This window comes from Trichosurus vulpecula, chromosome 2 (assembly GCF_011100635.1).
Source record: "Trichosurus vulpecula isolate mTriVul1 chromosome 2, mTriVul1.pri, whole genome shotgun sequence".
Lineage (NCBI taxonomy): Eukaryota > Metazoa > Chordata > Mammalia > Diprotodontia > Phalangeridae > Trichosurus > Trichosurus vulpecula.
The window spans coordinates 209,760,251-209,783,115 of NC_050574.1; positions in this window are offsets into that span (position 1 = coordinate 209,760,251).

Sequence of the window (22,865 nt, forward strand, 5' to 3'; positions counted from 1 at the left end):
TCTTAATATGTTTATCAGGTTGGAGAACTTCTGTCCCTTAACTTCCTACTTTGGGGGCACTTCTTTGTTCGTTGATGCTTCCACAGAATAAGTAGAAAAGAAGAGCAGAGTCATGCCTGACTTCTTGTTGGTGTCATGGTCAGGAAGAAGCCCGTTGGCGTTATATTGGAGTCAGTAGCACTGCCCTCAGAGGTCATGGACTGGACAGCATTGTAGGTGAAACTATTGAGTTCTTATCTTCCTGGTGCTCCTGGTAACTAGGTCCCTGGGGACAGAGGCCAAAGACAGGGCCATGTTAAATTACCTCCTGACTATGGAATTAAGCATAATAGTGATATTCTGTAGAGAACCAAAATAAAGTTGTAAATTACCTGTGGGCTTGATGCCCATTTGGGAATGGAAAACAGAGCTGTGTTTATGTTACATATTACTGAGTACATTTTCAGAATTTTTAAAAATTAGGTCCTTTGGAAAATAAGCTTTTTTAATACAGGAGAAAAAATTTAATAGATGTCTTAAATTTGTGCCAGTAGGGTAAATCTGTTGGGAGATATCTAAGTGATATTTGGAGGTAGCTGTACCCTCCACTAGTTCAGGTAATTGGGGCTTGGTGTCTACTACATACACTTTTTTCCCAAGACAAGTCCAGACCCAATGTATACAAAGAACCTTTCAGCAAATCACTTCTGCATTGGCCAGGTGGGTAGTCCTTTGGTCAGCGGGCCTTATCTCCCCACCTGATTATCCAGCCCACTACCAATAATGTGGATAGCCCAGTCCTGATTGGCCCTCATCCCTCTTCCCCTACTTCCTCTCCAGTTTCATTTGAAACCTAGCAAAAGAAAGTCCAAAAGAAAATCCACGATTTCTCCCCAAACCCTCCTTGCTTGCTAGCTTTTTCTATCGAGGTGTCACCCAGGTTTGCAACTCTGCAACCATCCTCCCAGCTTCAGCATTCCTTACAAAGCCTCTCTCCCTCTCCCCCCACATCTAATAAATCTCCAGCTCTTATTAATTGTGTCTCTCCATCATCTCATACCCATGTCTTTCACTCGCATAGCTGATACGCTACTTCAGGCCTTCATTGTGTCTTGCCTGGAGTTTCATAAGAACTTCCCAGTTGGTCCCTTGACCTCAAGTCTCTCCCCTGTTTAATTCACTATCAACACACCTGCCAAAATATTACTAAAGCATGAATGTGACCAATCACCTCCATAACAGAATGCAAAGTCTTCTGGCGTTGAAAACCCTTAAACATCTGGCTTCAGCCCAACTGCGAGTGCTAATGACACATTACTCTCCCTCCCACCTTCCACAAGGCAAACTAGACTAATCGTTTTTCCCCTGGAGGCAGCTAGGTGGTGCAGTGGATAGAGCACTTCACCTGGAGTTGGGAAGACCTGAGATCAAATTCAGCCTCAGACACTTACTGTGTGACTCTGCATAAGTCCCTTACTCTCTGTCTAAGGATAATAATCACATCTACCTTGCAGAGTTCTTGGGAGGATCAAATGAGATATTTGTGAAATATCTAACAGAAGGCCTGGCACATAGTAGACCCTTTGTAAATGCTTATTTCCTTCTTCCTTTCCCCCTTTCCTAAATATGACTGTCAATCTCTGATCTCCATGCCACCAACAGGGTGGGGGGGAAGGTACTGGGAGAAGAAACCAAGTCACCGAAACAACTTTTATTAAATTATACACTGTTTATCCAACTTGTAGGGTGCCGTAGACCATTGCTCCTTCCCTCCTCCTCTTTTCCTTGTACACTGTTGTTCAGTAATGTCTGACTCATTGTGACCCCTTTTTGTGGGGTTTTCTGGGCAAAGATACTAGAATGGTTGGCCATTTCCTTTTCCAGCTCATTTTACAGATGAAGAGGCAGACAGGGCTAAATGACTTGCCCAAGGTCACACAGCCAAGTGTCTGAGGCCAGATTTGAACTCAGGAAGATGAGTCTTCCTGACTCTAGGCCGGACACTCTATACACCGTTGCACTTAGCTGCTACCTCTTTTCATATGCCCATCTTTGTACTCTCTCCCCTCTATCGTCCCATATGCCCATATCCACACACTTTAACAGCTTGTTCAGAGGTTGGGGTAGTGAATGGGGGAGAGTTGATTTACTATAAATATCTCCCTATAAATAATGGAGAACTGGCTGCTACAGCTGAATAAATAATGAATTGATTCCTTAGGTTAAGAGAGAGAGATATATAAGATTGAAGCAAAAGAGATAATTGAGGTGTCAAACGTGCTTTCTTGTCTTCCTCAGAAGTTTTTCAGTGCTACCCTAGAATTTCCTCCCTAACCTCCATTCACTCACTCCCTGCCTGCCAGCCTCCAGAAAGCAGATGGGGCCCTCAGAAATATCACACACACACACACACACACACACACACACACACACACACACACTGGCAAGAATGTTGTTAGCACAGATGATGCGTGTGCTAAGGGTGCTAAGCTTTCAGCAGCTAGCATCCCTGGCTTCTTGGTCTAATGAGGTGTCATGCGTGCCCAGGCAGGAGTGGGTGTAAAGCTTCCTGTCTGGAGCTCCTCTCCCTTGCTCTGTGACAAGCTTCAGAAGACTTTCTAACCCTGTAAGTGAGCCACAGGATGTATCCAGAAGAGAGAAAGGTAAGCCAGTGGGAGAGCAGAGAACCAACAGCAATCTCAAAAGGGCTGAATCAAGTGCCCTTAGGCAACCTGCAACAAGGGGCAGATGGCAAGAAAAGGAAGTTTCCTTCGCTTTCTCAGAAGTACCAGTCACCTTGGTTCTAAGTTAGATTAGTGATGTCATATGTTCAATGGATTCAGCTCCTTTTCTGAGGCCTCTTACACACTGGCCTAACACAGGGACAGGTCTATAGAATGATTAATAACTGTGATCATGAAGGGACCCTGTATGCTAATTTGAGTTAGAGTTGGGTTCAAAATAGGTAGGTACCTACATGGCCCAGTGAATAGAGGGCTAAACCTGGTGTCAGAAAAACTTAATTTCAAATCCGGTTTCAAATATGTATTACCTGCATGATCCTGAGCAAATCACTTAACCTCTGTCTGCCTCAGTTTCCTCATCTGTAAAATGAGAGAAATAAAAGCACCTATCTCCCAGAGGTATTATAAGGATAAAATGAGATGATATTTGTAAAGTGCTTTAGAAACCTTAAAGCATTACATAAATATAACTGTCACTACTATCCAATGATTAGTTACTAGCTGAATGACCACCATGAGGCAAATCACTTAATTTTTCTGAGCCTACTTTTCCTTATTCCTAAGCTGGGAAGACAGCATAGTAGCGGCTAAAGAGATGTCCTCAAAATCAGTAAGACCTGAATGCCAGACTTGCCTCTGACATAAATACCAGGCAAGTCATTTAATCTTCCTATAACCCAAGCAACTTTCTTTTGTTTTGTTTTGTTTTTTTTGCAGGGGGGTAAGGCAGGGCAATTGGGGTTAAGTGATTTACCCAAGGTCACACAGCTAGTAAGTTTGTCAAGCGTCTGAGGCTGAATTTGAACTCAGGTCCTCCTGACTCCGGGGCGGGTGCTCTACTCACGGCGCCACCTAGCTGCCCCCCCAAGCAACTTCCTAAGACAAGAAGTTATAAAACAGATGCAGATTGGCACTGGCAGAGGAATTTTCCTTACTAGGATCCAATTTCATGTATACATACACATATGTAAACACATAAATATATGTGCACATATTCCCACATACATGCATGTGTGTATACATATATACACATATATACATAGAGAGCTCAGAGAGAGAGAGAGATTAAAAGTGTTATTATTTCAATCTTGAACAATTAAAAGCTAACTCAAATCTTCCTTCTCCTCCAGACCAATATTCTAGGCCACTACAACATGGATTTAATGCAAAAGCTACCTGTTTATATCATTGACCTGAGTAGTGCATATGCATTATTTCATTGCCAGAACCCCCAAGAATTTCACCATGAGGCCAAAAAGAGAGGTGAGATCAGCATGAGAATTTTTCCTTTCTCACATATCCAAAGAAACGTTCAGTGCAGGGCAAGCAGAGGGTCCAACTTCACTCCAGTGACCTTGTTTTTAATCACTCTTTCCCCTTTCCCGTGCCAATCTATGTTCGTGATATAAATTTCTTCTTTCACACAAGCAGGAATACAATCAAGTAAATTACAAAGATGTATGAGAGTAAGGCAGAATTGGGTACTCTAGGATGTCAGGAGACCTATGACAACCTGGGCCTGACTCAGGCTAGTAACTGAGTAGTTTAGGCCCAATATTAGAATGAAATGAAACACTGATAGGTCATTCCGCAGGTAACAAAAGGAGGGCAGGTCAGGGTAAGAGGCCTGAGTACCTTGCGAAAGCTAAAGGACCCTGACTTCATGTGGGCAGGTATTTTTATGCCCTTAAATAAACAGGAAACCAGATACAGCCTGAAATCACATCAAGGAAGACTCAGTTTAAGTCTTAGCCACCTGCATCAACCAAGTCTTAGGCCTTTTCCTTGCCCTTTAGATAAAGAAATAAACTAATCTACATGGGGGAGGGAGAACCCTTATAAATACTAATCCTAGAACAACCCCAATTCATCCTTTTGTGCAGATGGGAACATGTTCTACCAATTGCCAAATCCAATGGCTTTTTCTTAGTCTTTCTTGACTCTATAACATGTAACACTGATTACCCCCTCCTTCTAGATAATCCCTTCTCCTGATTTTACTCTTCTCTGTCTCTCTGTCTCTCTGTCTATCTCTCTCTCTCTCTCTATCTCACTTGTTGACTCCTCTTCTGCCTCCCGTCCCCTCAATGTCCCCTCCTCCTAGACTCTGTCTCTTCTTCTCAAGAGTACCAATACCTCTTTACTTGTGAACCTCTCATTTGAAAGCCTTGAAAGGCTTTAACCATCACCACCAGTGCTAATGATTTTCAAAGCTGGATCTCCAGCCCTGACCTCTGTCCAGGGCTCCAGGATCAAATTTCCAGGTACTTCCTGGACATTACCACCTGAATATCCTCTGAACAATCTCAACCTCAACATATTTAAAAGTGAATTCATTCTTTCTCCTCTAAAACCCACTTGTTTTCCTAACTTTCCTATTTATGTTAACGGCCCAATCATTCCCCAGGTCACTCAGACTCAGAAGCCCTGAGTCCTTGTTGCTCCTACCCATCTCTTTGGGTCCCATATATAATCAGTACCCTAGACTTGGAAATCATAAGCAACTTGAGCTGTGTCATAGACATTTTTATCCCCAGCACCTACTCTGGTTCCTTTGCGATAGGATAGAGACTGAGCTGGAGGTTCCATTGATGTAGAGAACTGAATAGGGAAATTCTTTTATCTAATGTAGGTGCATCTTCTCTGTAACTTATGGCTTTAGAGAGCTGCCTAGAGCATTGAGAAGTTAAGTATCTTATCCAGGGTCACACAGCTGTGATATGGCAGGACTTAAACCCAAATCTTCTTGTGTTTTCTTGGTTTTCAGACCTGCTCTCTATCTATATACTATGGTGCCTTTCTAACATATGTTAGAAGTGTATATGCATTATACATATAGACCTTTAATGTTGGTCTGCTTGAATACACTAGAAATAGAAATAAACAGCACAATACTGTGACTCACAATGCCTAACAGCAGAGGAAGTAGATAAAATTCTCAAGAAACAAGGCCAATTAACACTAATGAATTTTTGGTAGAGTTGTGAACTGATCTGGAGGGCAATTGGGAACTATGCCCAAAGGGTTATAAAATGTGCATACCCTTTGACCCAGCAACACTGCTTCTAGGGCTGTATGTCAAAGAGATCATAGAAAATAGAAAAGGACCTACATCTACAAAAATATTTATAGCAGCTCTTTTTGTGGTAGCAAAGAGTTGGGAATTGAGGGGATGCCCATCAATTGGGGAATGGATGAACAAGTTGTGGTATATGAATGCAATGAAATACTATTGCTCCTTAAGAAATGGTAAGCAGGCAGATTTCAGAAAAACCTGGAAAGACTTACAGGAACTGATGATGAGTCAAATGACCAGAACCAGGAGAACATTGTACACAAAGCTCTTCTCAGAAACACAATGATCCAAGACAATTCCCCAAGACCCATGATGGAAAATCCTATCCACATCCAAGGAAAGAACTATGGAGTCTGAATGCAGATCAAAGCATACCATTTTCTCTTTTTTTCTCATGGTTTTCCCCTTTTGTTCTGATTCTTTTTTCACAACATGACTAATGTGGAAATATTCTTAATATGCTCATACGTGTATAGCCTACATCAGATTGCACTCCATCTTGGGGAGAGGGGAGTAGAGTATTGGAATTTAGAACTCAAAATCTTATAAAAGCGAATATTAAAAACTAAAAATAAATAAATGATTCTTTTAAAAAGAATAATATTAGGGACAGATTAGTCACTCAAAGGGAACATTGACATTATTTTTTTTCCTACAAGGGCCGTGAGGCATGAACAGGGAAATGACATATATATTTCATGCATGCAGCGATGCCAGTGATGGACAAGGCTTGAATACATAAGTCTAAAGGATGATATCTAAACTGAAATTTTATGTCATGTGTGTATTTTTTAAATGTATTTTATTTTTAATCTATGGAATAAAACAAGTGTTTCCACAACAGTATAATAAAAAGATGATTTCACATTAAAAATTAAATTAAATAATTCACAGATTTAGATCCCTCCCCATCCAATACCTTCTTCTTCTTCTTCCTCCTGAGGTACCTCCTGGGGAAATGCTAATAGAACCTACTAAAATAGAGTCCTAAGAAAGAAAACAGATGAGAAACAAGAAGGCTCGATGAATATTGAGAAAGCCCTATCTGCCATAAAATTTATTGAAACTTCTGTTCTTCAGAGAGCTAAATTCAAGCAAACTCTGCCAAGAAAAGCAAAAGAAATAAAGATTCTTCTGTACAGACTTTCTTCAGCTTGGCCCCAGGCATATCTACATCCCCAGAATGGTACAGGGTAAACTATGCCGGAGACTACTCAGTCCCCAGATCATGAGCCTTCTCTGTCCTGCTCCTGGCAAAATTCTGGCCTTGGCTGCCAGGTGCCTAGAAGCTCAAGAGGTAGAGTCTTGCTTTCCAGGTGTATGCTCTATAGGACAATATGTTGACAGCAGTCAAACCACATGGTTCCTGAGCAAGGAGCACATACAGAATGATGTTAACTCCCACAACCCCCGAGCCTCGGGAGCCTGAATCTTCTATTTTCTCTGTCTATCGATTGCCCTCTCACACCTCCCAAAATCATTCCACATGGGAGGAAGAAAAGGTAGCTTGTCTGCCCTTGTTAAAATAAATGACATCTTGGAAGGAGGTATCTGTTTGTCTGTTTTGTTTTTAAATAATCCACATCAGGTGAGCAGCTACTCTCAACATCTGTGGCTGGTGGAGAAGAGAATAAAGGTACCCACGGCACTAACACTTCATGCCTGAAGTCTCCATTGAGACCCAGGCCCCAGGCTCAAAGGGTTGAGATAATTTCTTAAATAGCTGTTTAAATAGTCATTTCGAGATCCTTGTGGGGGCAGTTGGGATAAATTACCATGGATCAAGGGTTCATGGTAGATGAAGTCAGTCAGTCATAAACTGAAGAAATAGACTCAGTTTTTGGAGAACAGATTTCAAAGCGTTAAGAGAAATAGTAGGAGGGGCAGCTAGGTGGGGCAGTGAGTAGAGCACTGGTCCTGGAGTCAGGAAGACCTGAGTTCAAATCCAGCCTCAGACACTTGACACATGTACTAGCTGTGTGACTTTGGGCAATTAACCCCAATTGCCCTGCCAAAAAGCAAAGAGAGAGAGAGAGAGAGAGAGAGAGAGAGAGAGAGAGAGAGAGAGAGAGAAACAGTAGGTAGAATGACGTGGCATAACATCCTACATAGAGACAAGTGGTTATTGAAAATGGAATTCTAATGCTCCAAACAAAAATATATTCCACTGAAGCAGAAAAGAAGGGAGGAAAAATTGTCTAAAGGTGCTAAGATAAATACCAAAGGAACTCACCAATTGACTTAAATTTTTTAAATATGTGCACAAGATGGAAGCAGGGACTGGTAGTCGAGGACAAATACAAAAAATGCGGTGTGGTCCTGTCAGGATGAAGTCAGGAATGCTCCATCTCAGAAGACACTGAAGATGCTGGCAAATGCTAGGGGCAAGAAAGTTCTTTATTTGGGGTGGAGGTGGGGAGGATAGGAAGAAGAGCAAGAGGAACAACAAAGAATAATAGCTCCTATTTATATAGTATTTTATGGTTTGCAAGGTGCTTTAAGTACATTACCTCATTTGATCCTTACAACAGCCTTCTGAGGTAAGTCAGTCAGTCAATTAACCAGCATTTGTTAAGTACCTACTTACATACCAGGCACTGTTCTAAGAGCCAGGGATACAAACAAAGGGACAGTCCTCACCTTCAAGGAGCTTCCGTCTAACGGGGAAGACAACATGCAAACAACTAGGTACAGTAAAACTATATACTCAATAAATTGGAAAAAAAAATAACACTGGAAGACACTAACATTAAGGAAGATGGGAAAAGATTTCCTGTAGAAGGAGGGATTTTAGCTGAGATGCAAAGGAAGCCATGGAAACCTGACGAGCAGCAAAGGCATTCCAGGCATGAGGATTTGCCATTTCCTTCTCCAACTCATTTCATAGTTGAGGAACTGGGACAAACAGAGGTAAGATCCTTGCCCAGGGTTACACAGCTAGTAAGTGTCTGAGGTCACGTTTGAACTCGTGAAGAAGAGTCTTCTGGATTTCAAGCTCAGTGCTTTATCCACTGTGTCACCTAGCTGACCCCAAATGGTAAAAGATGCATAAAAATCCACTGAAGAATTCCTTAAAAAGAAGAATTAGCTAAATGGAAAAAGATATTTAAAAATTCACAGAAGAGAACTCTTTAAAAAGCAGAATTGGCCACATGGAAAAACCTATACAAAAATTCACTGAATAAAAGAACTTCTTATAAAGTAGAAATGCCAAATGGAAAAGGAGGTACAAAAGCTCAATGAAAAAATAATTCCTTAAAAATTAGAATTGGGCAAGTGGAAGCTAATGACTCCATGAGAAATCAAGAAACAATAAAACAAAATCAAAAGAATGAAAAAATAGAAGAAAATGTGAAATATCTTCTGGAAAACAGATCCAGGAGAGACTGTTTAAGAATTATTGGGCCACTTGAAAGCCACGATCAAAAAAAAGAGCCTAGACACCATCTTTCAAGAAATTATTAGGGAAAGCTGCCCTGATATTCTAGAACCAGAGAGTAAAATAGAAATGTAAAGAATCCACCAATTGCCTCCTGAAAGAGATCCCAAAATGAAAACTCCTGGGAATATTATAGCCAAATCCCAGAGCTCCCATGTCAAGGGGAAAATACTGTAAGCTGCCAGAAAGAAACAATTCAAATATCATGGAGCAATAGTCAGGACTACACAAGATTTAGCAGCTTCTACATTACAGAATTGGAGCTTGGATTATGATATTCTGGAGGGCAAAGGAGCTAGGATTACAACCAAGAATCACCAAAACTGAGTATAATCCTTCAGGGGAAAAATGAATATTCAATGAAATAGAGGACTTTCTAGCATTTCTGATGAAAAGACCAGAGTTGAATAGAAAATTTGACTTTCAAATATGAGACTTAAGAGAAACATAAAAAAGTAAACAGGAAGAGAAACCATAAGGGATTCAATAAGGTCAAAATGTTTATATTCCTACAGGGGAAGATGAAACTTGTAACGCCTAAGAACTTTATCATTATTAGAACAATTACAAGGAGTATACATAGACAGAGGACACAATTGTGAGTTGAATATGATGGGATGATATTTAACAAAATAAAACTAAGGGTTGAGAAATGGAATGCATTGCGAAAAAGAGAAAGAGAAAGGTAGAATGGGGTAAATTATGTCACATAAAGAGGTATGAAAGAGCTTTTTACAGAAGAAGAGAAGTGGGAGGACGTGCTTAAACCTTACTCTCATTGGAATCAACTCAAAGAGGCAATAAAATATATTCTCAGTCGAGTGTAGAAATCTGTCTTACCTTACAGGAAAGTAGGAGGAGAAGGGGATAAGAAAAGTGGAGTACTGATAAAAAGGAGGGTGGATTGGGGGAGGCGGCAGTCAAAAGGAACTTTTTTAAGGATGGACAGGGTGAAAGGAGACAGAGAGTAGAACAAACAGGGAGAAACATAGGATGGAGGGAAATACACAGTAATCATAACTGTGAAAATTTTTTACAGCAAGTTTCTCTAATAAAGGCCTTATTTCTCTAATATATGGAGAACTGAGTCAAATTTATAAGATTAGAAGCCATACCCCAATTGATAAATAGTCAAAAGATATGAACAGGCAGTTTTCAGATGAAGAAAGCAAAGCTGTCTACAATCATATATAAAAATGCTGTATATCACTATTGGTTAAAGAAATGCAAATTAAAACAATTCTGAGATACCATATCACACTGATCAGATTGGATAATATGACAGAAAAGGAAAATGACAAATGTTGAAGTGGATATAGGAAAATTGAGATACTAATTCAATATTGGTGGACTTGTGAATGGATCCAACCATTCTGGAGAGCAATTTGCAACTATGCCTAAAGGGCTATAAAACCATACATACCCTTCGACCCAGCAATACCTCTGCTAGGTTTGTATCCCAAAGGGATTTTTTTTAAAAGGAAAAGGAAAAGGACCAATATGTACAAAAATATTTATAGCAGCCCTTTTTGTGGTGGTAAAGAATTGGAAATTGAGGGGATGCACATCAACTGGGGAATGGCTAAACAAGTTGTTGTATATGATTGTGATAGAACACTAATGTGTCATGAGAAATGATAACCAGTATGCTCTCAGAAAAACCTAGAAAGACTTACATGAACTGGCGCAAAGTGAAGTGAGCAGAACCAAGAAAACATTATACACATAATATTGTATGATGATCAACTGTGAATGACTTGGCTATTCTCAGCAATACAATGATCCAAGACAATTCTGAGGGATGGACACCGAAAAATGCTATCCATCTCCAGAGAAAGAACTGATGGAGTCTGAATGCAGATTGAAGCATACTTTTTTTTACTTTATTTTTCTTGAGTTTTTTTTGGGGGGGGTCTGTGTTTTCTTTCACAACATGATTAATATAGAAATGTTTTGCATGACTGCACACATATAACCTATATCAAATTGCTTGCCTTCTCCTTTGGTGGGGGAAGGGAGGGAGAGAATTTAGAACTCAAAAAAATTTTAAATGAATGTTAAAAATTGTTTCTACATGTAATTGGGAAAAGAAAATATTAATTTTAAATTAAAAAGAAAAAAGAAATTAAGATGGATAAATTTTTAAAATATTTATTCATTTTAAAATAATACTATGCCCATTACATGTCAACAGAAATAACACATTTTTATTAAAAATGATTATATTTTCCAAAACAAAAAAGTTTTCATGAGAAGAATGACATTATTTTTACATTTTTTAAACATATTTTTACAAATCTCTTTATTTTCTGGCATAATAGAAAAGAGCTGGGTTCTCATATCTACTTCTGCATTCAATCTGTTGTTTGGTTGAAGAATATGAAGAAAATCCAACCACACACAGATTTGTAGTTGGGAAAAGGATGAGAAGCTTGATAGACAAATAGCATCTTAGTATTATTATGAAAATAGTTTCAACCTTGTAGGGTCCCTGAGAAGACCTCAGGGATGCCCAGGGGTCCAAGGATCATCTTTAAGAACCACTACCCAGGTATGTGGTAACAGAGAGCCGCTCTGTAACCATTAAATCAACAGAGTTGTCCTAGGGAGAGTGGGAGATACGGTGCAATGCAGAGACAAACGAGCAGAGAGTGAAACCATGACATCCAGAAAAGATCATGTGACTCCCAGAAAAGAGTGAAGATGACGAATTAAGCAGAGAGCAATGAGACAACATCATCGTAGGAAACTGGCAACTCTTTGGAATCAGAGGTATGGGTTTCTCCAGTCCCACATTCATCCTAGCCACATGTATTCCTGCATCTATGTCTATATATGTGTCTGGTATAGGTAATTTTCACACATGTTCCCTATGTTCTCTACCTATATGTCTGCTTTGGTCATGTGCGTTCTCTGAATGTGTGCGCTCTCCTACTGATAGTGTAGTAACCAAGGGGAGAGTATGTTCTATGTGTTCATGAGGAAATCTTTCTTTTCACTTAATTTGCTATTCAATTTAATTAGATATGTTTTGCTTTGTACTTATGCATTCTCTGGCCCTATAAAAGTAATTGATAGGGGTTCGTGAGCTATAGTTTTGTATGAGAGCTGAACTACCAAGTGCCTGGAACCTTCTGGGGGCCCATATGGGGGGAGAATTAGGTACCACACTGTATTTTCCCAAATGAAATTAGCTTACTTCCTTATTCTGTTATAAGCAGGACCCTGACCAACGGATCTCCTAATGATACAGGGTGTCCCTAAAGTCTGGACGCAGAGGCAAAAATGCATATTTTGAAATATTTGGAATATTAACAGACCTTAGCCCTTTGACTTCTTTTTCTGCGGTATGCTAAAGGAGAAGATGTACTCAATGAAAATCACAGATGCAACACACCTGATTGAACACATAAAGAGTAAATGTGTTAAAATTGACAGCAATGTGGAGTTATTGCATCGAATTCACGTGAATCTTGCAAAGCACACCAACCTTTGCATCACAAATGATGGAAATCAGATTGAAGATGTTATTTGTTAATATTCCAATTAAATAAAATGTTGAAAATTTCATTCATTTCTTTTCTTGAAGATATGCATTTTTGCCTATGTGTCCAGACTTTAGGAACACCCTGTATATGCTAAGCTATTTTCCTACTTGTCTGGTATTCTGCTAGATGGATAAGAACGCTGGTGGGTTGTTTGTTGTTGTTTTGGTCTGGTTTGGTTTGCTTTTGGAGGCGAAAGATCATTTTTAACCACTCCTGGGACAATCCTTTGGGCTCACGGATCACAGACTCCAAAGCAGGAAACTGTTCTCTATTTCTCTGTTGCCTGTCTGATCACGAGTAAGGATGTTGGGCAGCCTTTCCAACCTGAATCTCATCAGACTTTTGTCTCCTGCTGTATCTTTTCCCACTTGTCCTGGCTGACCCCGCATTGGCAAACAGCACTGTCCCAGGCCATTTTCAGGAGCTCTGTGTGGATCTTCAAAGCCTGGATCACAGCTCTGCAAAGTCAAGTCAGGAAGTCCTTAGAGGAGTGGGGGTGGTGAGTGAAGGAAGAGGCAGCCTTGAACTTCTATTTCTTAGAATCCTTTGTATTTTAAAGTTGTTTATTTTCCATAATGCAATCTCCTGGGAGGTGATGGGAAGGGGGAATCCTTGTACCGGATGGTCATTGATCATTATCCCTGGACCCTGGCTTCCTCTTAGGTGAACACCCACAGCCAGTATTGGAGAGGGGGGAAGTGGGTGTAACTCCAGGAATCAGAATTGCTGGGAAGAAATGTTGCTGGTAAATAGAAACTAAGTGTGTGTATCTACGTGTGTATGTGTGTGTGTTGGAAGTCATAAAATAATATAAAAACAGCATCCCCTCAAATATCACAAAAACTGCTTGTTACCTCCAGGGAATCAGGAAAAGGAAATAACCACTTTCCTTGAGTGCTGCTGCCCAGAAAACACCTCTGAGCTTAAAAAAAAAAAAACTGTATTTGTTTCGATGTTTCCCGGTTTCTGGTATTGGCCAGATAGGTGGGGAATCCTCTGGGGAGCTGGAGGCTGGAGAGGGAAGGTGAGAGATTAAATAGTTGAGATCACTGGTTTGACCCTTGGATTGAAAGCAGTAAAACCACTCCTTGCAATTAGTCAATCCTTCCCCAAGGGCAGAAAAGGCCTCCCTTTGTTTAAAAAAAAAAATCCCACTGTCTGCAGGCCCTGGCTCTGGCTGAGGACTGAAATTCCCATATTAGCCACTTCTTTGAGTTGAGGCATTCAAGGTCCCTCAAAATGTAAACATTTTGCAGGAGGGGCAAAGCATTAAACCATAATCAATGAAAAAATACATGAATACTATCAGATTAGCTTTCTACCACCTAGAAAAGTAGCAAAAGAGTTATAAATATACCCACATTGTCTAGGAATACTCGTTGGGAAGCAGGAACATTTTAATTATATTTTACATTTATTTGTTCTGAATAAATGGTACATCCCCTGAACAGAGTACAAGGGAGAGTACAAGGACTCAGATGGACACCAGCCCTCTTATTGACCCCCCACTTCGAATCTCCCACTCATTGGCCAGATGCAACCCCCTGACTGCCCACATCATGCCCTCCTCAAATGGCTTCTTTAAGCATGTGTACAAGCCTCTAACCTTTCACCTGACCAGAAGCCTGGTCTCTGCTAGATCAGTCACCTGACTTACATTCTGCTAAAGCTGGGGGGAGGGGAATACATTCAACTCTGTGGAAACAAAACTGCTTCCACCATTTCTCACAAAGATATAATGAAGAGTTATTGGACTTGAAGTCAGGAGGGACCTAAGTTCAAATCCCAGATCTGACATTTACTAGCGAGGTGACCCTTCTTCTCTGAGCCTCAGTTTCTTAATTTCTAAAATTGAGTTGTTTGCACTACCTACCTCACAGGGTGGTTGTGAGCAAAGCTCTTTGTAAACCTTAAAGTGCTCCATATAAACATGAATTATTGTTATTATTAGTCTCTAAAGCAGGGCTTTTTAACCTTTTTGTGTGTCATGGGTCCCTCTGGCAGTAAGGTGAAGGCTTACGGGACCCCTTTCTCAGAATCATGTTTTTAAATGTGTAAAATAAAGGACATGGCAGTACAAAGAAAATGTATTGAAATACAGTTATGAAAAAATTAAGAAAAACAAATATAGAACCCCTGCTCTAAAGGAACAGGACAAAAAATTTGATTGAAGGGGAGAGGGGTGTGGAGAATTTAGAAACTCATTGCAGGTGAGCAGAGAACAGGAAAAAGGGCCCTGAGAATCAGGGGAAATGTGCAAAAGAAGGAGGAAGAAAGGACACAAACACAAATGTCAGCTTTACAATTTTGCCCTGGGCTGGCCCCAGCAGGAATTCTGCATTCTCCTTTCTTTACAGCTTTTGACAGCTGCCTAATACAGACCTCTGTCCACCCTGGGTGCTCCAAAAATGTGTCTGACTGACCCCAATCTGACCTTCAGGCTGCTAACAATCTAAACCAAACTAGGCCAGGTTTATGAAGGCTTCTCCAGCTCCTTCGTACGTGTGTGTTTCATAAGGAGGATGGATGCTCTGAAAAGAGGAGAAGATGGGCAAGAAAGCGGCAGCCGCCTTCCCAGCGCCTTTGGGCCTAATCCTCTGCAGTCCCTCAGGCAAGACAGCTTCCCAAAGATGCTAGACAAGCATTCTAACAGGGGCATTTCAGAACAGCAGCAGAGGAAATAAGGAGAAAAAATGATCTGTCTCAGTGCTGTTCCTCTCACTGGGAGAAATAAATACATTCCGGGCTGAGATTGTCGGTCAGGCATGGTCTGCCTCTTGACTTTGTAAGAGAACATCTTGAGCACACACATGCCCCAGTCTTTTCTGACCACGTTTTACTCCCACTCCAGCCACCACCTAGGAATAAACTCATGCCACTTCCAGGGTTCTTCTGGCCGAGTGACAGATGTGCTGAGTCCTCCAGTCGGTTAGCCCAGCAGCTCACATCCTCCAGAGATCTTGTCTCGCAGCCCTAGGGACTTACTGTGCTGGACATTGGTCAGCCTGTCACTGCCGCTGTATATGACGAGCTATGCCCAGCACTAGGAGAAGGGCTGTGGGCCATATGAACCAAACAAAATGAAGAGTCCCTGCCCTTGAAGCTTTTTGGTCTCAAAGGGAGGCACTTTCTGCACTGGATTTCACATCAAGTGGAGTGGCTAGGTGAGTGACCATAGACAAGACTCCCTTTCCTTCATCTATAAAGGGTTAACCTCAACATCCGACCTAGAATGAATGGGTCTGACCTGCAGCTCAGGACCAGTGAAGCAAACAAAGCAGGTGAAGCAGGACATAGAAGGGTAGAAGGATGCTGCTATTCTGAGAGGGCAGAGGCTGAAAAGGGCTTGGGAGCCAGACCTTAGTCACAGATGGGGTTACTCAAGTTGAAACTAAAACAAAAAACAAAAACAGGCACATCAGCAGGATGCACTAATGGGTTTTTCCATAAACTAGGTTTCTATAAAAATTGTTTTTTGCAAAATCTAAGAAGCAAAGGTCTGACAAAGAACAAGGCCACTCTCTTTTAACAGGTGTTTTCAATAACTTTATCCTTTATTACCATCGTACAGAAACGTAAAGGAAAGCTTTCAGCCAAAGTAAGGGATCATTTTAAGTCATCAGAATGCCCACGCAGCCTGTTTTAGAAGGAATAAGACTTAGACAAGCTGTCACTCTCAGTTAACAGAGCCTTGCTCTTGGCTTGTTGTTTTCTGCTTCAGTTTACTGGGGAGCCTGGCTCCCTCCATTGAGCTGCCTGGGTAGAATCACAAGGAGTCCAGTGGCCCAAGGTTCCTGACGCTATATTTGCCTTCCCCAGCCCCAGCAAAGTGCAGGGTGGTCCATGGGCTAACGCTCAATGGCAATATGTTGTTCCTTCAACCGTGGCTTCTCAGCCCAAGGGGAGATGGGGAGCACGGGGTCTGACCACAGGACTCAGTTTTCTACTGCTCTGAGACCCTTGCCTTATGCCCCAGACATCATACAAGACAAAATACTCCCCAAAAACCCCATGAATGAGAACTGAAAGAGACGAGATTTGGGTAGGAGACCCGGCTTTGCACCCAGTACTTTTGCATTCAACAAGCTGTGTTACCATCAACAAATCCCTTAACTCTGCTGAGCATCAGTCCAAGCACCAAATCTGACAGAATGAGACGAGTCATGTGGCCTCCCCAGCCTGCCTCCTCATCTGTAAAATGAAGGGGTTGTATTCGAAGGCCTCTGAGGTCTCTTCCAGCTCTAGATCTTCCTTACTAGTTGCGCAACATTGGACAAGTTGAATAATCTCCGGGCCTGAGTGTACTCACCTGTGAAATGGAAAGAATAATTTTACCAGCTACCTCACGAGGTGTAACCACCAAAGTGCCATGTAAACCTTTAAAATGCACAACAAATGTTAGCAATTTATTATTATTTTTTTCTTCCCTCAAATCCCAAGCTTTAGGCTCTCTATAAGGAGGAGCTGGTCACATTTGTAACCACAGGGAATATTTATTTCTTTACTTCTCTCATCCCTTCCACACAAAAGCAAAGTTCTTGCCTAAAAAACAAAAACAAAAACCAAAAAAAAAAACCTTGATACCTGAAAAATAAAATGGGGGCGAGGGGAGAGGGTAATTTAATTATGGCCTTAAATGGACAGAACTTTAAAAGAATCACAATGACCCAACTGAGAGAATCTAGAGAGCTCAAGAGTCCTACCATCCCATTCCAGTGCCCAGTTTTTAACAATAGCTTATTTTATATGTATATGTGTATGTATGTATATATATATATATATTTTACATTTTACAGTTTCGGCATCACTTGATTCCTACTCAGGGAAGCAGATAGTACAAGTGTCAGTCAAGGAAAAGTGATCTGCTCGAGGTTACATGATACCAAGTGGTCAAGGTGACTTCTGACTAGGGTCTCCTGACTCCCAGTCTTTCCAATGTATCTCACTGGCTCTTTAATGCTCATTATCAAAACGGGACCCTCCTAGACTTCTCCCTTGACCCATCCCAAATCCCTTAGCAGTCATTCACGATAAACAGCTGCTGCTGAGTCAAGCTTGGCAGAACCCCTAGGCCTAGGCACAAAAGCCTTTATGAGCATCATGACAAGCTACCATGTCTCACATGTTGAAAGGCAGCTCAGTAGAGTGGAAAGAGCCCTGAGATGGCCATCAGAGGACCTGAGTTCAAATCCTAGCATTGCTACTTAACCACCTGGAAGACCTTGGACAAGTCACTTCAAATGTTTGAAAGGACCAGTTGGATGCAGCCACTCAGTCGCCAATCCATTGGCCAAAGCAATGTCCATCCTTTGATCTCAGCTGGGTTCAAAGCTGATTGTACTTCCAGAGACAGGTAAATTTCCTAAGCTGAAGACTGTAAAAAGAGAGGCAGCCTAGTACAGTGGGAAAGCATTGGATTTTTAGTCAGAGAACTTTGGTGGGAATCCCTGCTCACCTACTTACTCTCTTTGTGACCCTGGACCTCTGGCTCCTCAATATAAAATGAAGGAGCTGAACTCAATGACGTCAAAGTTTCCCTTCAGCTCTGAAACTATGACCTTCTGATCCTTTGACCTCTCTGGACCTGTGTTTCCTCATCTGTAAAATGAGGAGGCCAGACTAGATGACCCCTAAGGTCCCTTCCAGCTCCCAATCTATGCTCCTACCACAACGTGACCATAATCCCACTGAGCAAGCCCTTTAATGGTGGTCATGGTGATGGGCACAGTGAATAGCAGGATGATTCAAGAAGAAAAATGCCTGCATCCCTTTTATTTGTCACCGGATTTGTCCCTTTACTGTGAATAGTGAGCTAGCAGAATTAATCAATCAAGAAACATCTATTAAATATTTACCGTGCAGGCACTGAGGGATACAAAGACAAAGAACGAAGCAATCCCCACTGGCAAGGAGTTTCCACCATAAGGGAGGGGAGCAAGTGCTTTGGATGTACAAAATAAATGTAAAGAAAATAGATACAAATAAAACCAAAGTGATTACTACAAGGTGGAAGGGAGGGCACTAGCAGTCGGAGAATCAGGAAAGACTTCAAGTGTTGGAACTAGGAAAAGAGTTGGAGGCAGAGATGAGAAGGGGGTACACTCCAGGCATGGGGAACAGCAGTTACAGGGGCATGAAGGCCAAAAAATGGAGTGTGATGTGTAAAGAGAAGACAAGAAGAAGAGACCAGAGAGAAGTCCAGTTTGGCTCTATTGAAAGAGTGGCAATGCAGTGCCCTGGCACCTGAGCCCCACGTTAAAGTTTCTAGTTTGGAGGGAAGTCAAAAAAAGGGGAGGGGGAAGAGCCTCCTCACCCCCTTTGGAAAGGACACATGTTCTAGGTTGCTCAGTGCAAGCTAGACAAGAATTAACCTCTCAGGCCATTAAGTACCCAGCCCTCTCTAAGGTAGAGTAAAGAAAAATGTGCCAACTGGGAGATAAATCAAGGCAACTCCTCTCCTAGTGACTTGGGAAAGAAGATGAGACTAGATTTATGGAGGACCCTCGGTCTCCTGACAGCAGTATAATTACCAATCCCAGAGCCATTAATCAGCAATTCGCTGATGACTTTGGGAGTCTGTACATCTCTAACTCTCTCCATTCTAAAATGACACAAAGTTAGGAACAATTATTTGAATGCTACATAGTTAAGCATTTGGCTTAAGAGAAAGGATAAGGAAACCTCCCTAAATAAATCAAATGCCCACATTTATTATTAATCTCCAGGCTCCAGAGAGTCTTTTTTCACAATCTCAACAACTAGATGAACTTCATGTTATATATATTTTTTAAAAAGTACCCTTGTGCAGGAGGAGTCTATAGCCACCAAGTAGCCTATAGTTGGACTGCCCATATTCTCCTCAATGAACTGAAAGTACTCACTTGGTTCCCAGACGGAAGATCCTTTCACTTAAGATTTTGGTATTACACCAAGATGGCAAGGATGGCATCGGGTCTTCACCCTGTGGCCATCTCCCAATGGGAGGAGAGCTTAATGATTTAATTAAAGCATTAGTGGAGTGGAAGCCTTTACTGCCCAGCAAATGGTGTGATGGAAGTTGATGGGTAGAAGAAACAGTTGACCTAGGCACCAAGGCCAACCCGCTGCATGGTGGGGAGGGAGGGAGCGTCATACAATAAACACCATTTAAGCGGCATCTGCCTATGAAGATATTCCTCACTCGTCTTCAACAGGACCTGATAGCAAAGGCAGCTAGGTGGCTCTGTAGGTAGAGTGCTGGGGCCTGAAGTCAGGAAGAGCCAAGTTCAAATCAAGCCTTAGATGCTTATTAGCTATGAAACCCTCTGCAAGACAGCCTCAGTTTTCTTAGCTATAGAATGGGGATACAATAGCTCCTACCTCCAGGGGTTGTTGTGAGGACCAAATGGGATAATACTTAGCACTTAGCACAAGGCCTCGCACATGAGTGTTGTTGTTCAGTCATGTCTGACTCTTTCTGTCCCCATTTGGGCTTTTCTTGGCAAAGATGCTGGAGTGAATCGCTATTTCCTTCTCCAGCTCATTTTATAAAAGAGGAAACAGAAGCAAACAGCAATAAGTGACTCACCCAAGGTCACATAGCCAGTAAGCGTCTGAGACCAGACTTGAACTCACAAAGATGAGTCTTCCTGACTTCAGGCCTAACACTCTAGCCACTTCACCACCAATGCTTATTCCCTTCCATGCTATTAATACATGAATGTGCCAGAGCCAGCTCTAACTGAATTGAAAGACCAATTGGTAAATTGTCAGTGTGAGCATTTACACCTCAGAAATTGGCAATTGCTAGAAATCAGGGCTTGATTTATTGTTCGACTGGCTGTCTAGACTTCAGAAAGTCTTAATAATGCAGATTAAACTTAAAAGTGTATGTCCCTCCATTGCACACCCTCCACGATTTTTCAGTCATTACAAGCCCAGGGGTTATTGCGCTATAAATGTGGCTTGAGCTCAGCAGGAGTTCTGCAGAAGGTTCCAGGAATGCAGTCCTCACTATAGTACTGGAGGCTGATCATAAGAACTGCATTAGACTGCGAACTCTTTTTTCCCTTTCTTTGTACCACCAGTGCTTAGCACAGTTCCTGGCACATAGAAGGCCAGTTCAGTTGTTTCAGTTGTGTCTGACTTTTCAGCACCCCATTTGGGGTTTTGCTGGCAAAGATACTAGTGATTTGCCATTTCCTTCTCCAATTCATTTTTACAGATGAGGAAACTGAGGCAAACAGGGTTAAGTGACTGGCCCAGGGTCACACAGCTAGTAAATGTCTGAGACTGGAATGTAGTATACAGTAGTATACAGTATTAATATTGTAGTTAGATGGGGCAGCTAGGTTGGGCACTGAGTAGAGCACCAGCCCTGGAGTCAGGAGGACCTAAGTTCAAATCCAGCCTCAGACACTTGACACACTTACTAGCTGTGTGACCTTGGGCAAGTCACTTAACCCCAATTGCCTTGCCTTCCCCCATCCATATTGTAGTTAGATTAAAGGTATTAAATATCTGGTCCTAGAAATTCAGATCAAGCAAAAGCATGTGGCATGTACTATCATCCATAAAATGGATTTTTCCCTATCGGGTTTCATTCAATTAGAAGTCCAAATTTATTTTAAAAGGAAATTAAATTTGTATTTATTATTAAATTTAATTAATTAGTTAATTTAAATTTATTTAAAAAGGAAAAACAATGTTATTTTTTTTATGTTCTTGATCCATGACTTCATAAGAGGCAAGGGGGGGGGCGGAATTTATATTGATTTATATAGAGCCTACTATGTGCCAGGCACTGTGCTCAGCTTTACAAACATCTCATTTTATCCTTAAACAACCCTGAGAGCTAAGTGTACTGTTACAATCCCCACTTCACAGTTGAGGAAACAGGTAGAGAGGTTAAGTAACTTGTCCAAGGTCACACAGCTAGTTAGTGTCCGAGGCTGGATTTGAACTCCTGACTCCAGACCCAACACTGCATCACCTAGCTTTAGGGAACTCTAGGTAAAGAAACTCCCTCTTTCATTACAGATATGTGACTGTTCTGCCACTTAGAGTCTTACAGAGTTGCCTGGTATTATAAGGTGTTAAGTAATTTGCCCAGGGTCACAAAGCCAGTACATGGCAGCATTTGAACCCAGATCTTTCTGTAACCAAAGCTGCCTTTCGCTGTGATACTAACAATTCACAAAGTCAAGCTGAACATATATGAAATCAAATATATTCTCTTCATGTCTCCCATACGATCCCTCTCCCTTTCCCTTTCCCTCTCTCTCTACCCATTCCACTAGGATACTTAAAAACAATTTCCCAGAGTGTCAGGAATAATTAGTACCACTGTCTAACATGAATTTGAAGGCCTTCGGTTAAACCATAGCATTTACAAATCCTTTTGCAGAATTACAGATAGCGATTATCCATCACCTTCTTAAACATGAATTTAAATAGTGTCTTCTCTTCTCTTCTTGACTGGGCTGAACTCTGGGAAGCTCTGATTTCCCTCCACACATGTATTTCTTCCCAAAAGTTTCACCTGTGTATCTTCTTCCTCCAGGCTTTTTAATCTAATGCTTTTTTTTTTAAGCATCTCAACCACTGAATTCCTCCTTTCTGACTTTGTGGTCCCACTTCTCAATAATTGTAACTTTTCCCACACCAGCTTCAGGACTCCAACCTCAGTATTTTCCAATTAATCCAGAATGAAACTGGAGGAAAAGATCCCTCTCCCATGTACTGCCAAATTCATATCACTATCCTCGACTTCATTGTCCTTCCTAATTAAGTCTATTCAAGACCCTTTGCCATCTCATCTTCCCCACTCTTCCCTGCAGCTTCCAACTTCTATAACCTTTTCTTTAAATTGAGCCAAATCAGCATCCAACTGGCTCTCTCTTGCTAATTCTGGGCTTTCTACTACCCTATTCCATCACTAGGATTGATAGAATATAAGCTTCTAGAGAGCAGAGAATGCTTTATTTTTTTCCTTCGTGTTTCTACAGCCTAGCATGGTGCCCAGCATGTTTTGTGTGGGAGGGGGCAGACCTATAATTTCTTTCTTTTTTTAAGTTAAAGAATGTTTTGTTTTGCTCTTG